Below are 16,027 nucleotides of genomic sequence, written 5' to 3'. Positions count from 1 at the left end.
GTGTCGGGTCATGTGACCCCTATCTGTATGGACATGTTATGTATGGCTCCCTGGAGCCTTTAAATAAAGTACTTGAGTTGTAGAGTTTTGTTGTGATGCCATGTTGTATGTACTCATATCGGGCATATTGTGTGTATGATTGAAATGCTTGGTATGAGTGGGATCCGACAAATCTAGTTGTTTATCCTTGGCAGCCTTTCTTATGGGGAAATATAGTCTAGTGCTCCTCGAGCCATAGTAGTCCGCTACAGCCCGGTTCACCGGAGTCCTGCTAGCCCAGCACTACTGTTCAGGACACTTGACTGGCCGGCATGTGTTTCACTTCGTTCCTATGTCTGTCCCTTCGGGGAAATGTCACGCGGTGTTTTCCGGAGTCCTGCCTAGCCTGCTACAGCCCGGGTTCCCCGGAGTCCTGTTAGCCCAGTGCTACAGCCCGGAATCACTCGCTGATGACCGACATGCTCGATGTGATTCATGTATGCCTGTCTCCATAGGTCTGTGCCGCTTTGGGTTCACGACTAGCCATGTCGGCCCGGGTTCTCTGTCATATGGATGCTAGCGACACTATCATATACGTGAGCCAAAACGCGCAAACGGTCCCGGCCCATGGTAAGGCGACACCCATGGGGTACCGTGCGTGAGGCCGCAAAGTGATATGAGGTGTAACCGGCTAGATCGATGTGATTTGGAATCGGGGTCTTGACACAATTGCAATTTATCATAACATTGGAAAGAGTCAATATAAGAGCTTTTTAGCAAGTCCACATACTCAACTATCATTTAATCTTTCACAATTGCTAACACTCACGCAATACTTATGGGTATGAAGTTTTAATCGGACACGGAGAAAGATAGGGGCTTATAGTTTTGCCTCTCAACCTTTTACCTCAAGGGTAATGTCAACAATAATAATTCATGAAAACTCACATCCAATTAGCTATATATATCAGGATCTTTCCAACACACAGTGCTTGCCAAAGGATAAAATGTAAAAAGGAAAGGTGAAGATCACCATGACTCTTGTATGAAGTATAAGACAAGAATAAAAGATAGGCCCTTCGCAGAGGGAAGCAGAGGTTGTCATGTGTTTTTATGGTTGGATGCACGAAATCTTAATGCAAAAGAACGTCACTTTATATTGCCACATGTGATATGGACCTTTATTATGCAGTCTGTCGCTTTTATTTCTTCCAGATCACAAGATCATATAAAGCTTATTTTCTCCACACTAGTAAATCATACATATTTAGAGAGCAATTTTTATTGCTTGTAACAATGACAACTTACTTGAAGGATCTTACTCAATCCATAGGTAGATATGTTGGACTCTCATGGCAAAACTGGGTTTGAGGATATTTGGAAGCACAAGTAGTGTCTCTACTTGGTGCAAAGAATTTGGCTAGCATGAGGGGGAAAGGCAAGCTCAACATGTTGGATGATCCATGACAATATAATTTATTTCGGATGTAAGAAAACATAACCCATTACGTTGTCTTTCTTGTCCAACCTCAACTTTTTAGAATGTCATATTTTAATGAGTGCTCACCATCATAAAAGATGTCCAAGATAGTATATTTATATGTGAAAACCTCTCTTTCTTTATTACTTCCTATTAATTGCAACGATGACCAAAACTATGTTTGTCAACTCCCAACAACTTTTATTCATCATACTCTTTATATGTGAAGTCATTACTCTCCATAAGATCAATATGATCTCTTTATTTAGTTTTATTCTTACTTTTATTCCCTCAAGATCATAGCAAGATAACCAAGCCCTTGACTCAAAACTAATCTTTATTGTATATAGCTCACATACTCGATTACATAGAAGGATCATAAAGCAAAACTCAAAGCTAAATCATAGTGAAACTTTATTCTACTAGATCAAGATATTACCAAAAGGATCGAACTAAGAAAAATGTTAAATATAAAAGTGTGATGGTGATACGATACCAGGGCACTCCCCCAAGCTTGGCAGTTGCCAAGGGGAGTTTCCATACCCATGTATTTATGTCTCTTTATTCGGAGGTGGAGGAGATGGTGATGATAGTGACAATTGTGCCTTCAGCTTTTTCATCTTGTAATGGAGAAGATCCATCTCCTCCTTTAAATCATCGACCTCCAATTCTAGCTTCAAGATCTTGTCACATAAATCTCCTTTGCTTTTCTGCTGAAAACGAGAAGGAATGGATCAGTTGTTAGACAGTTTAGCTCTCTTGGGGAGACTAGACTTCTTGAACTTCACGTGCATATCCCCAGGTTGAGGTAGAGGAACATCCTCCTCCTTCGAACTTGAATCATTGATCCTCCTCAAATGAGCATCCTCCTCATCATCCATAGTTCGACCACAAGGAGATAGGTCCCCATAGGTCTTTGGGTCAGAATTGAGATGTGAGACATAGCTCTCTCTGTCGGATTCTGGAGATGACATCTTGCTCTAAATCTGCAGCAGAAATAGCTCGAAACAAAAAACAAAGGATATTTGCATGGTACGGTGGTCAAAACCTTCGGGAGATTATATAAATGAATTTTTACCGACCAAAAGAAGTATTGTGCAAGAAAACGGAGTCCGGAGGACACACGAGGTGCCCATGAGGTAGGGGGCGCGCTCTCCACCCTCGTGGATGCCTCATGTCCTTTCTGGAATGCTTCTTATTTTCCTATTTTTTTTAAATATTCCAAAACAGAGAAAAATTGCTATTATAAATGTTTTGGAGTCGGTTTACTTACCGTACCACATACCTCTTCCTTTTCGGAGGTTGAAACGTTCTGGAAAGTGTCCCTTATATACTCCTCCGGGGTTACAGTTTCAATAACATTAGTTTCAACATTTATAGGATTACCTGAGATATAATGTTTGATTCTTTGACCGTTCACCACCCTCGGATTTGTGCCTTCGAAGTTGTTGATTTTTATGGCACCGGAATGATAGACCTCCTCGATAACGTAAGGACCTTCCCATTTAGAGAGGAGTTTTCCATCTTTTTGTATAACAATACATAAAACCTACATTAAGGACCTCCTCGATAACGTAAGGACATCCTCGATAACGAGAGTTTTATAACAATACATAATCACCTACATTAAACTCACATTTTTGTATCCTTTTGTCATGCCATCTTTTAACTTTTTCTTTAAGTAGTTTGGCATTCTCATAGGCCTGGGTTCTCCATTCATCAAGTGAGCTAATGTCAAATAGTCTCTTCTCACCGGCAAGTTTGAAATCATAATTGAGCTCTTTAATGGCCAAATATGCCTTATGTTCTAGTTCGAGAGGTAAGTGACATGCTTTTCCATAAACCATTTTATATGGTGACATACCCATAGGATTTTTGTATACAGTTCTATAGGCCCATAATGCATCATCAAGTTTCTTGGACCAATTCTTTCTAGATCTATTAACAGTCTTTTGAATTAATTTAAGCTCTCTATTACTTAGTTCTACTTGACCACTAGACTGTGGATGATATGGAGATGCAATTCTATGATTAACGTCATACTTAGCAAGCATTTTACGAAAAGCACCATGAATAAAATGTGAACCACCATCAGTCATTAAATATCTAGGGACTCCAAACCTCGGAAAAATAACTTCATTAAGCATCTTAATAAAGGTGTTATGATCAGCACTACTAGTTGGAATAGCTTCTACCCACTTTGTAACGTAATCAACAGCAACTACAATATGTGTATACCCATTAGAGGAAGGAAACGGTCCCATATAATCAAAACCCCAAACATCAAATGGTTTTATAACAAGTGAATAATTCAGAGGAATTTATTGACATATACTAATATTACTAATTCTTTGACATTCATCACAAGACAAGACAAACTTACGGGCATCCTTGGAGAGAGTAGGACAATAAAAATCGGATTGCAATACCTTATGCACAGTTCTATCTCCAACATGGTGTCCTCCATAAGCCTCGGAGTGATACTTGCGTAGGATCTGTTCCTATTCATGCTCAGGTACACAACCTTGTTCTTTATAAGCCCCATCTACTCCTTCTTTATAAAGGTGTGGGTCATCCCAGAAGTAATGTCTTAAATCATAAAAAACCTTGTTCTTTTGCTGGTATGTGAAACTAGGTGGTATAAATTTAGAAACAATATAATTAGCATAATCAGTATACCATGGAGCAGTACGAAAAGCACTTATGACATCTATCATCAATAGGTAGTGGGTCATCAAGAACATTCTCTAACCTAGACAAGTTGTATGCAACGGGGTTCTCAGCTCCCTTTCTATCAATAATATGCAAATAGAATTCTTGTAGTAGGAGAACCCATCTAATAAGTCTAGGTTTAGCATCTTTCTTTTCCATAAGGTATTTAATAGCAGCATGATCAGTGTGAACAGTTACTTTAGAATCAACAATATAAGGTCTAAACTTATCACAAGCAAATACAACTACTAAAAATTCTTTTTCAGTAGTAGCATAATTTCTTTGTGCATTGTCTAGAGTTTTACTAGCATATTGGATAACATTTAATTTCTTATCAACTCTTTGTCCTAGGACAGCACCTACAGCATAATCACTAGCATCACACATAATTTCAAAGGGCATATTCCAATCAGGAGGCTGAACAATGGGTGCAGAGATCAAAGCTTTCTTAAGTATTTCAAATGCTTCTACACAATCATCATCAAAGACAAAAGGAACATCTTTTGGTAAGAGATTAGTCAGAGGCCTAGAAATTTTCCAGAAGTCTTTAATGAACTTCCTATAAAAATGGCATGACCAATGAAACTTCTTATACCTTTAATGTCCTTAGGACACGTCATCTTTTCAATAGCATCAAATTTAGCTTTATCAACTTCAATACCTCTTTCAGAAATTTTATGCCCCAAGACAATACCTTCATTAACCATAAAGTGGCACTTCTCCCAATTCAAGACAAGATTAGTTTCTTCACATATCTACAAAACTCGATCAAGGTTGCTTAAGCAATCATCAAAAGAAGTTCCATATACAGAAAAGTCATCCATGAATACCTCAACAATCTTTTCACAAAACTCAGAGAACATAGCAGTCATGCAACTTTGAAAGGTAGCAGGTGCATTACATAAACCAAAAGGCATACGTCTATAAGCAAAGGTACCAAAATGGCAAGTAAAGGTGGTCTTTTCTTGATCCTCCTTTGACACATGTATTTGAGAGAAACTGGAATAACCATCTAGAAAGCAAAAAATGTGTATGTTTGGATAATCTTTCTAGCATTTGATCAATAAAAAGTAAAGGGTAAAGATCCTTTCTAGTAGTTTTATTTAGTTTGCAGAAATCAATTACCATTCTATAACCTGTAACAATTCTTTGTGGGATCAATTCATCTTTATCATTTGGAACAACAGTAATACCTCCCTTCTTAGGGACACAATGGACAAGACTTACCCACTGACTATCAGCAATGGGATAAATTATACCTGCCTCCAGAAGCTTTAGTATTTCTTTTCTTACCACTTCTTTGATCTTGGGATTTAACCGTCGTTGGTGATCAACAACCGGTTTAGCGTCTTTCTCCAATTTTTTTTTGTGTTGGCATAGAGTGAGACTAATGCCCTTAAGATCATCAAGAGTATAACCAATAGCAGCACGGTGCTTCTTCAGAGTTTTCAATAATTTCCCCTCTTCTTGCTCTGAAAGGTTAGCACTAATAATAACAGGATATATCTTCTTTTCATCAAGATAAGCATATTTAAGAGTATCAGGTAATGGTTTAAGCTCAAACACGGGATCACCCTTGGGTGGATGAGGATCCCCTAGAATTTCGACAGGCAAGTTGTGCTTCAAAATAGGTCCCTGTTTAAAGAATATTTCATCTATTTCCGTTCTTTCACTCATAAACATATCATTTTTATGGTCTAGCAAATATTGGTCTAAAGGATCATTAGGAGGCACGACAATAGAAGCAAGACCAATAATTTCATCTTTACTAGGCAATTCTTTATCATGGGGTTGTCTATGAAATTTAGCAAAATTAAAATCATGAGACATATCCCCTAAACCAATAGTAACAACATCCGTTTTGCAATCTATCTCAACATTAACAGTATTCAAGAAGGGTCTACCAAATATAATGGGACAAAAGTCATCTTGTGGGGAACCAAGAACAAGAAAATCAGCAGGGTATTTAACTTTCCCACACAAGACTTCAACATCTCTAACAATCCCAATCAGTGAGATAGTATCTCTATTGGCAAGCTTAATTGTAACATCAATACCTTCTATCTCAGTAGGTGCAATATCATGCATAATTTCTTCATATAAATAATGAGGTATTGCACTCGCACTAGCACCCATATCACATAAGCCATGATAGCAGTGATCTCCTATTTTAACAGAAATAACAGGCATGCCTACAACAGGTCTATGTTTATTTTTAGTATTGGGTTTAGCAATTCTAGCAGCTTCATCACAAAAGTAAATAACATGCCCATCAATATTATCGAACAAGACATCCTTAACCATAGCAATACTAGGTTCAACTTTAATTTTCTTAGAGGGTGTAGGTGTTCTAGTATTACTGTTACGAATCACAGTTGAAGCTTTAGAATGATCCTTTATTCTAACAGGGAAAGGTGGTTTCTCAATGTAAGCGGTAGGGACAATATGATCAACATTATAAGTGATAGTCTTTTCTTCAACTTTAATAGGTTCAACTACTTTTACTTCAATGGGAGGATGATATTTAAGCCACTTCTCCTTAGGGAGTTCAACATGAGTAGCAAATGATTCACAGAAAGAAGCTACTATCTCAGAGTCAAGTCCATATTTAGTGCTAAATTCACAAAAAGCATCGGTATCCATAAAAGATGTAACACAATTAAACTTAGGTGTTATACCTGACTCCTTACCTTCATCGAGTTCCCAATCTTCAGAGTTGCGTTTAATTCTTTACAATAAACCCCATCTGAATTCAATAGTCTTCATCATAAAAGAACCAGTACAAGAAGTATCGAGCATGGAGCGATTATTGAGAGAAAGCCGAGCATAAAAATTTTGAATAATAATTTCTCTTGAGAGCTCATGATTGGGGCATGAATATAACATTAACTTAAGCCTCCCCCAAGCTTGAGCGATGCTTTCTCCTTCATGAGGCCAAAAATTATATATAATTACAATCACGATGAACTAGATGCATAGGATAAAACTCATGATGAAATTCCAATTTCAATCGGTTTTAGTTCCGTGATCCCATATCATCACATAGTCTAAACCATGTCAATGCCTTTCCCTTCAAAGATAAAGGGAAGACCTTCGTCTTGATAACATCCTCGGGCATACCTGCAAGCTTAAATAATCCACAAACTTCATCCACATAGATTAGGTGCAAATCGGGATTCAATGTTCCATCTCCTGTAAAAGGATTAACTAGCAGTTTATCTATCATACCCGAAGGAATTTCAAAGTAAACATTTTCAGTAGGTTCAGTAGGTTGAGGAGCAACTCTTTGCTCTACTGGTCGGGGTGAAGATACCCCGAACAAGCCCCTCAAAGGATTACTTTCCATAGTAACAAGTGACAGTAAATTTCAACACACTATATAAATTTTTCCTTACCAAATTCCACCTACCAAAGACGCTTCACTCCCCGGCAACGGCGCTAGAAAAGAGTCTTGATGACCCAAAAATATAGGGTATCTATTGTAGTCCTTTTGATAAGTAAGTGTGTCGAACCCGACGAGGAGCATAAGGAAATGATAAGCAGTTTTTAGTAAGGTATTCTCTGCAGGCACTGAAATTATTGGTAAGAGATAGTTTGTGATTAGGTAATTTGTAACGGGTAACAAGTAACAAAAGTAAATAAGGTGCAGCAAGATGGCCCAATCCTTTTTGTAGCAAAGGACAAGCCAGGACAAACTCTTATATAAAGGAAATCCCTCCCGAGGACACATGGGAATTATCGTCAAGCCAGTTTTCATCACGCTCATATGATTCACATTTGGTACTTTGATAATTTGATATGTGGGTGGACCGGTGCTTGGTTACTGCCCTTCCTTGGACAAGCATCCCACTTATGATTAACCCCTCTTGCAAGCATCTGCAACTACAAAAGAAATATTAAGGTAAACCTAACCATAGCATGAAACATATGGATCCAAGTCAGCCCCTTACGAAGCAACGCATAAACTAGGGTTTAAGCTTCTGTCACTCTAGCAACCCATCATCTACTTATTACTTCCCAATGCCTTCCTCTAGGACCAAACAATGGTGAAGTGTCATGTAGTCGACGTTCACATGACACCACTAGAGGAGAGACAACATACATCTCATCAAAATATCGAATGAATACCAAATTCACATGACTACTTATAGCAAGACTTCTCCCATGTCCTCAGGAACAAACATAACTACTCACAAATCATATTCATGTTCATAATCAGAGGGGTATTAATATGCATAAAGGATCTCAACGGATGATCTTCCACCAAATAAACCAACTAGCATCAACTACAAGGAGTAATCAACACTACTAGCAACCCACAGTTACCAATATGAGGTTTTGGGACAAAGATTGGATACAAGAGATGAACTAGGGTTTGAGATGAGAGGGTGCTGGTGAAGTTGTTGATGGAGATTGACCCCCTCCCGATGAGAGGATCGATGGTGATGACGATGGTGATGATTTCCCCCTCCCGGAGGGATGTTTCCCCGGCAGAACAGCTCCGCCGGAGCCCTAGATTGGTGCCGCCTCGTGGCGGCGGAGTTTCATCGCGAGAGCTTGCTTATGAATTTTCCTATGGAGAAAGACTTCATATAGCCAAAGATGGGTACCGGAGACCTGCCAGGGTTCCCATGAGACAGGGGGCACACCCAGGGGGGTAGGGCGCGCCCCCACCCTAGTGGATGGTGGGTGGCCCCCCTCTGGTGCTTCCTTCACCCAATATTTTTTGATATTTTCTAAAAATGACTCCCATGGAGTTTCAGGACTTTTGGAGTTGTGCTAAATAGGTCTTTAATATTTTCTCCTTTTCCAGCCCAGAATTCTAGCTGCCGGCATTCTCCCTCTTCATGTAAACCTTGTAAAATAAGAGAGAATAGGCATAAGTATTGTGACATAATGTGTAATAACAACCCATAATGCAATAAATATCGGTATAAAAGCATGATGCAAAATGGACGTATCAACAATCGATTAGGATCATGGGTCACTCTTCCATGTCACATACAACTTGGTGGAGCACACAAAATGATATGAATGGAATAGTAAGCACGCATCACCAAAAACATAAGTGAATGATCATACACAATTAATGATATAGATAAGCATTAAGCATCACATGAAGCATAGTATGATCAATCACATGTAAGCAACATAGTATCTCACAAGCATAGCAACTAAAGTAGCACAAATCAAACAGAAATAGTAGCAAGAACTCAAGAAAAAACAACGAGCAAAAGTGAGTCACTCTCTCTCGAAGCCTAATGATCTATACAAATTCTCCCCCTTTGGCAACAAGTACCAAGAAGTTCAAATAGGTATAGAGCTATATGTCTCACGATCCTCAGCAGCTCCTGAAGGTGACTTCTGGCTGGTGGCACCGGTGTGCGTAGATGGTGTTGAGAGAAGTGCATCCGCGAAGGCTTCATATGATGTCCGCTGAGCTGGTGGTGTGGAGAATGGAGGTTGCACTGTAGCAGCGGCAACAAGTGCAGAGTGAATAGTCCTCGTGTCTGCAACTGGCACGACAACAGATCTCGGTGCCCTGGGTACTGCCTAGTATCTCTCTGTTGTGGCTCTCTCATCTCCACTATCATAAGCTCTGACTACGTCAACATCATCTGAGGTAGTTCTCTTCTTTCTTGTCCTTGTGGCAACCTTAGGCAGTTCAGGTGAGCTCCTCACTCCTTCATAGTAGCTGCCTTCAGGACTGGATCCCTCGCTGAGATCCTCATGCTGCTCTGACATGTTCTGGCTATCACTGGCACTGGACATCTTGCAAACAGACCCTGTGAATAGATAGGTATGGGCAGAGTAGACGAGTCATCACAAAAAGCAGATAGTTTTCATGAAAATTGAGTTCAAATCTTAGTGTTAAGTTTTCACAGAATGCATTTCAGATCCACCGAGTTGGTAGTCTCGGTAATACTGAAGCACTCAAGAGAACCTAAACACATCATTTTAGTCAGACCAAGAAGTTTTTCGGTGTCTCTAAGATGCTAGGGTTTCACAGAAATGTTACTTTCGTTCTCAGCGATTCGTACTTCTTGGCGGGACCGAGACGTACTAGTGCAATGGCCAGGGCCAAATCGGTGGCACGAAAAATTCCAATTCGGTCGGTCCGAGATGCTTTCGGCATAAACCTAAACCTAAAATTTTAACTCGCATCTAATCTACGGAATCACTCTGGTGGATAGAAGTGTTTCATACGTAGCAAGATACATGGAAAATCCCTAGTGCGTTGAATTGGAAAAAATGAAGCACAAGGGGATGGGATTTTTACCCTAACTCGGTGCAAATCCCCTACGGTGGCAACGACAGGGTTGAATTTCGTTGACGGTGGTGGAGTCTAATGGAGAGGGCGTGTTTGAAGCAATGGCAAAGTCCGGAGACAAGGGTGGCGGTAGCAGAGGGGGTACATGAACGTGATGTTTGATAATTTTCAATCATACGGGGCCTGCAGGATATATATACCCAGCTGCTATCGGTGGCACCCAGACGTGTAACTGCGTGCAGTTACAGAAAATCGGTGGCACTGAGTTCGTCTAATCGGTAGCACTGAGATTGAAAACCTAGATCAATCAAACTGTTTCAGTGAGTACTAGTAAGAGTGTATTGGTCACATCAAAAGAAATTTGAAGGTTTTGGAGGTCAGCCCTTTCAGATCGGCGGCTCCAAGTGCACCTCGCCCGGAGGGTCCGAAACAGACTTGTTTAATTTTTGTGATGTAGCATGAAAAGAATTTGAGACAAGAAAGCGTAGATAGCTAGACAAAGTTATTAGGCATTCTTGTACATCCACTTGGCTAGAAAAACCAAGACAATCAAAACAACAAATGGATGTCCTCGAATGGAGAAAATATGCAAACCAACGTGCTCACACAATAAAATATCAAATGAAATATGTGTCAAACATGCAGAAACAATTCCAGCATCTATCAATCAATTGGCAATGACTAGGTCATCTATATATGAGTATATTGACTTAGGAGTCAAATGAGAACATTTGATCGTAGGTCATACTTATCGTTTAAGCACAAGTGGGGTTGCCACTTTTACATAAAGCATTAATGTGTTCACACCATTAGAGTTTCTTTAGCTCAATTTTTAGAGCAAACCTCCCCCTAGATGTGATATCCCCCCAAAGAGGGATGAACTAACATTGGGTTTTGTCGATGATGACTTCATGTGGCGCCCCCGATTCAATCGTACACTAATCATACACGCAAATGTGTACGATCAAGATCAAGGACTCATGGGAAGATATCAAAACACAACTCTAGATGCAAATAAAACAATACAAGCTTTATATTACAAGCCATGGGCCTCGAGGGATCTAATACATAAGCTCGAATACACAAGAGTCAGTAGAAGCAACAATATCTGAGTTAAGCAAGTTTGCCTTAAGAAGGCTAGCACAAAAGCAACATAGATCGAAAAGGCAAGGCCTCCTGCCTGGGAGCCTCCTAACTACTCCTGGTCATCAGTGACCTCCACATAGTAGTAGGCACCCTTGGGGTAGTAGTAATGATCGGTGGTGGCATCTGGTTCCTGGACTTCGCTATCTGATCGCAGTAATCGGGTATAGGGGAAAAGAGGTAGCAAAGCAACCGTCAGTACTCATCCAAAGTACTCGCAAGACTTACATCAAAACTAAACTAATTATGCATCATTATCAAAGGAATGGGGCTTGGACTGAATTGCAGAATGCCAAAAAAGAAGGGAAGGCCTAGCCTATCGAAGACTAGCAACTTGAAGCATCTTGTAGAATTAGAAGAGTGCAGAGTAGCATATTAAAGTAGCAAGCATGTTGTAGTATTAAGGTCCAGAGATCCTTCCTCGACTCCCTGCGAGGAAGCAATGACGGAGCCATCATATCCATTTATCATCTCAGTATCTAGTTCTAGTTGTATAGATCGGATACAACCCTAGTCATCTTGTTACTGTGGACAAGCCGACCAATCGCCCTCTGCAATCCTGCACATTACGAACGCGGCCGGTGTCAGTCCTAGCAACCTCCTTAAACTTGGTAGGTGCTTACGCGGTCCACCCAGGCACGCGCCACTAAACCGCTGACGTCTGGAGAGCTTCGGCTAATACATATGATGTCGGTTGCCCATAAACTTGTCTGCGTGAAGGTTAGTGCGTATAGGTCAAAACCAACTCAGATCAGATATCCAATCTTGTTAGTGACTTGGGAGCGCGCGGTGACGATCAATGCTCCTGTCGCCCTGTCTCGAGGACTTGTGGCAAGGGCCAGCCCCAGACTACTCCAGGGAGGTTTAACTGCCCGACCTCATAAATATCTCGCGGGTACCCTCCAGGTTAACCCGACTTCACTCGCAGGTACCCCTTGGGGCCGACCCGGTCTCATCATGGTCCCGTGGTAAAGTCAAAGTAACCGCGTGTCCATACACCAAAGGGGAATCCGAGGAATCACCATCGATGGATTCCATTTGATGTAACCGTCAAGGTGAACTTAGGAGGAATCACCCTCGGGGTTCACACTTGATGGGTTGTACGACAGAGTTGTTGTCGGGAATGGTGAAGGAGGAATCACCCTCGATGACCATGACCTATTAACTACACCACATGGTTATCATTAGGAGTACATTACGAGGTATCACCCTCGGCACTCGATAGTAGCTCTACAAAGTCGTTCAACTAAAGGGGTGATGTGCTGTGTCGGGCCCTGGACGTCGATTACATTGATCGAGTCATCTGGTAATCCAACGGGGGCAACAAGTATAAGGTGAGGGGTCACTGATGGATCACTAACCAACCTATACTAAGCTATTTAGGATAAATAGGTAAGGTAACAATTGCAGGTTACAAAATTAGGCTATGCATCAGAATAGGATCATACAAAAGCAATAGCAGTTCTATGCAAGCATAAGACAGAAGGGAATGGGCTATATCAGAATGATCAAGGGGGTTTGCTTGCCTGGAAGCTGTGCTGAAAAGGAAGAAGGGTCGTCGGTGACGTAGTCGATCACAGGGGCAGCATCGGTCTCGGGGTCTACCAGAGAGAGGATGGGGAAGAAATAAAAAATATAAAGCAAGCAAGTGCAACACTAAGCATGAAATGACAATATGCATTGCTAGGGGTGTTCTAATGTAGGGATAAGTTATAAAGACGAAGAGGGAAAACAACCGGAGGGGCTTTCCCGGTGTTTGGCATTTTCTAGACAGATGAAAAGAGGGAGTGGTTCCATGTTCATCATGTTAGAGGCATGTGATGGATGAGTGGATATCATATTCAGATTTTTCACATTTTTCTGAGCAACTTTCATATATAAATTATTTTCATCCGAGTTACAGATTATTTTATATGATTTTCTAAAGTTTTAATCATTTTTCTAAATTTCTAGAAATTATTATTATTTTTGAAATAAATAGCTAAATTCCTAAGTGCACACAGAAAGTGTACACATCCACTACTACATGATGCTGCTAACGTGACACTACAATCAGAGACCCTTCGACGAAATTCTATGCGATGTATTAATTGCAAACGGTGATGTAAAGAAACTGTCAAAAATGATATGATACATTTGCGATGGCAGAAACATCAAACATGATTCACATTATAGTTACGTGTGCAATGCATGGGCAGAACAACAGAAACGGGCAGCCAGATGAAGCAGAACAACAGAATGAACTATTAGTGATGAGGCAGAACAACAGAAATGGGCATCCAGATGAAGGTGTGTGTGATATACGGCATACAATTCACTCAGATAAACTGTTTGTGATGAGGCGGAACAACACAAATGGACAGCCAGATAAAGGTGTGTGCGATATACGGCATACAGTTCATTCGGATGAACTGTTTGCGTTAAGCCAAGACAATAGAAACGGTTTCCCTAGTATGTTCTGTGTGCGATGTGATTGCATATAGAACAACAACATATATATTAATAAGGACATGATTGCACAACCAAATTAAACATCCAATTACATAGGTGGCTAGTACACACATGACATTTCCACACACCAAAATAAATTATTACATGCATGATACGTCTCCAACGTATCTAAATTTTTTGATTTTTCCATGCTATTATATTATCAATCTTGGCTGTTTTTTTAATAATTTTATATCATTTTTTGGTAGTAACCTATTGACATAGTGCCAAGTGCCAGTTGCTGTTATTCCCATGTTTTTTACATCGCAGAAAATCAATATCAAACGGAGTCCAAATGACACGAAACTTTATGGAGAATTTTTATGGGCCAAAAGGAACACAACGGGCCCTCGCTGCACCTAGGAGGTGCCCCGAGAGAGGCACAACCCACCAGGGCGCGCCAGGAGGCCCAGTGATAACCCACAAGTATAGGGGATCGCAACAGTTTTTGAGGGTAGAGTATTCAACCCAAATTTATTGATTCGACACAAGGGGAGCCAAAGAATATTCTCAAGTATTAGCAGCAGAGTTGTCAATTCAACCACACCTGGAAGCTTAATATCTGCAGCAAAGTGTTTAGTAGCAAAGTAATATGATAGTGGTGATAACGGTAGCAAAAGGTAACAGTAGTAAAAGTAATGTTTTTGCTATTTTGTAGTGATGATAGCAATGGCAATGGAAAAGTAAATAAGCGAAGAACAATCTATGGAAAGCTCGTAGGCAATGGATCGGTGATGGAGAATTATGCCGGATGCGGTTCATCATGTAACAGTCATAACCTAGGGTGACATAGAACTAGCTCCAGTTCATTGATATAATGTAGGCATGTATTCCGAATATGTGCTTATGGAAAAGAACTTGCATGACATCTTTTGTCCTACCCTCCCGTGGCAGCAGGGTCCTTACAGAAACTAAGGGATATTAAGGCCTCCTTTTAATAGAGTACCGGAACAAAGCATTAATACATAGTGAATACATGAACTCCTCAAACTACGATCATCACCGGTAAGTATCCCGATTATTGTCACTTCGGGGTTAACGGATCATAACACATAATAGGTGACTATAGACTTGCAAGATAGGATCAAGAACTCTCATATATTGATGAAAACATAATAGGTTCAGATCTGAAATCATGGCACTCGGGCCCTAGTGACAAGCATTCAGCATAGCAAAGTCATAGCAACATCAATCTCAGAACATAGTGGATACTAGGGATCAAACCCTAACAAAACTAACTCGATTACATGATAGATCCCATCCAACCCATCACCGTCCAGCAAGCCTACGATGAAATTACTCATGCACGGTGGTGAGCATCATGAAATTGATGATGGAGGATGGTTGATGAAGACGATGGCGACGGATTCCCCTCTCCGGAGCCCCGAACGGACTCCAGATCAGCCCTCCCGAGAGGTTTTAGGGCTTGGCGGCGGCTCCGTATCATAAAACACTATGATTTCTTCTCCCTGATTTTTTTCTCCCCGAAACTCAATATATGGAGGTGGAGTTGGAGTCGGAGAGGCAACAGGGGGCCCACGAGGTAGGGGGGCGCCCCCCACCCTCGTGGCAAGGTGGTGGCCCCCTGGCCTTCATCTTTGGCAGGTATTTTTCTTATTTTCTGAAAAGTGTCCCCGTGAAGTTTCAGGTCATTCCGAGAACGTTTGCTCCTGCACATAAATAACACCATGGTAATTCTGCTGAAAACAGCGTCAGTCCGGGTTAGTTCCATTCAAATCATGCAAGTTAGAGTCCAAAACAAGGGAAAAAGTGTTTGGAAAAGTAGATACGTTGGAGACGTATCAACTCCCCCAAGCTTAAACCTTTGCTTGTCCTCAAGCAATTTAGTTGACAAACTGAAAGTGATAAAGAAAAACTTTTACAAACACTGTTTTCTCTTGTTGTTGTAAATATGTAAAGCCAACATTCAAGTTTTCAGCAAAGATTATAAC

This window comes from Triticum urartu, chromosome 3A, assembly GCF_056163025.1.
Source record: "Triticum urartu cultivar PI428250 chromosome 3A, HENAU_Tu73, whole genome shotgun sequence".
NCBI lineage: Eukaryota > Viridiplantae > Streptophyta > Magnoliopsida > Poales > Poaceae > Triticum > Triticum urartu.
This window is presented reverse-complemented; position numbering follows the sequence as displayed.